Source organism: Palaemon carinicauda, chromosome 10 (assembly GCF_036898095.1).
Source record: "Palaemon carinicauda isolate YSFRI2023 chromosome 10, ASM3689809v2, whole genome shotgun sequence".
In the NCBI taxonomy this organism is placed as follows: domain Eukaryota; kingdom Metazoa; phylum Arthropoda; class Malacostraca; order Decapoda; family Palaemonidae; genus Palaemon; species Palaemon carinicauda.
The window spans coordinates 19433308-19435431 of NC_090734.1; positions in this window are offsets into that span (position 1 = coordinate 19433308).

The following is a 2124-nucleotide window of genomic DNA, read 5'->3' on the forward strand; positions in this document are numbered from 1 at the left end:
GGGCACTTTTTTTTATAATTAATCCTGTAATACTTACAGAAGTCTTGTATGCATTTATTGGATTTGAAAAGAATAATTATTTTTAGGCACTAATGAATTGCTTCATGTTTATCGATTTAAATAAAAGCTTTTAGGTAAATATCGTAACTAAGTATTAACCCAACTGAAAAATTACCAAATGGTTTTTAGAGCTCAGTCTATTTCTTAGGAGAAATATTGCTCGTGCAACATTCCATTGCGCTAATCTCTCGCCTGTCATCCAAGGATGCGTAGCAGAACAGTACAGGACTTTCTCCGTTTTGAATAAAAGGTTTAAAAACTGGCGAGAAAATCAAGTTCAAAAGAAGGGATAAAACACTTTCCTAAAATATAAAAAAAAAAATCCTATTGTGAGATTGAACAGAAAATTAATTATTACCTAGGTAGAAGGTTGGCCAGGCCACCAGCCACCTGTTTTAGATACTGTACTATCGCTACAAAGTTATTGGGTCATTTATCTGGCCAAACAGTACTACATTGGATCCTTCTCTCTGGTTACGACTCATTTTCCTTTTGCCTACACATACAACGAATAGTCTGGCCTATTCTTTCCACATTATCCTCTGTCCTCATACACTTGACAATACTAAGATTACCAAACAGTTCTTATTCACTCAAGAGGTTAACTGCCGCACTGTAGTTGTTCAGAGGCTACTTTTCTCTTAGCAAGAGTAGAAGAAACTCTTTAGCTAGGAAAGTAGCTCTTCTAAGAGAAGGATACTGCAAAATCAAACCATTGTTCTCTAGTTTGGGTAGTGCCATAGCCTCCATGCCATGGTCTTTCACTGTCTTGGGGTACAGTTCTCTTGCTTGAGGGTACACCTAGGCACAATATTCTATTTAATCTCTCTTCCTCTTGTTTGTGAAGTTTTTATGCTTTATATGAAAGGTTTATTCAAATGTTACTGTTCTTAAAATATTTTATTTTAATTGTTCATTACTATTCTTGTAGTTTATTACCTTATTTCCTTTCCTCACTGGGCTATTTTTCCCTGTTGGAGCCCTTGGGCATACAGAATTCTGCTTTTCCAACTAGGGTTGTAGCTTAGATAGTAATAATAATTATAATACTGTAATAATAAATCCACTATGAAGTGATAGTGTGTATGGCAAGCTAAATTCATACAACTCCAAAAAATAAATTCCTTCATGGTTCATATTTTGTAGTCATTTTTTTTAATATTACAGTACAGGAAATAATAAGGAATAGTAATATTAACATTATCCATGAAATTAATAAATTAGAATTAAATGTTTTCGAGAGATACATACGTACTTGATGGCTATCAACACATGAAAAACCTTCATTGCGACCAACATAAAAAACAGGCATTACAATCAACATAAATTATGTATTGCGACCAGCATAAAAAACCTGCATTACGACCAACATAATAAAACATGCATTACGACCAACATAAAAAAACATGCGTTGTTACCAACATAAAAAACGGATTGCGTCCAACATAAAAACCAGCATTGCGGCCAACTTAAAAAACATGCATTGCGACCAACAAAAAAACTGCATTACGACCAACATAGAAAAAAAACATGCATTGCGACCAACATAAGAAGAACATGCGTTGTTACCAACATAAAAAAAACATGGATTGCGACCAACATGAAAACCGGCATTGCGGCCAAATTAAAAAACATGCATTGCGACCAATATAAAAAAACTGCATTACGACCAACATAAAAAACCTGCATTGCGACCAACATAAAAAACATGCCTTGGGACCAACATAAAATGCCTGCATTGCGACCAACATAAAAAGCTAGCATTGCGACCAACACAAAAAACATGCATTGTGACCAACATAAAAAAAACCTGCATTGCGACTAACATAAGAAACAACATTACGACCAACATAAAAAATCTGCAATGAGACCAACATAAAATCTTGCATTGCTACCAACATAAAACAAACCTGCGTTTCAACTAACAAAAAACCAGCATTGCGGCCAACATAAAAAACCAGCATTACGGCCAACATAAAAAACCAGCATTGCGGCCAACATAAAAAACTTGCATTGCAACCAACATAAAAAAAATGCATAAGGGCGTGGCGTAATTAGCATAAG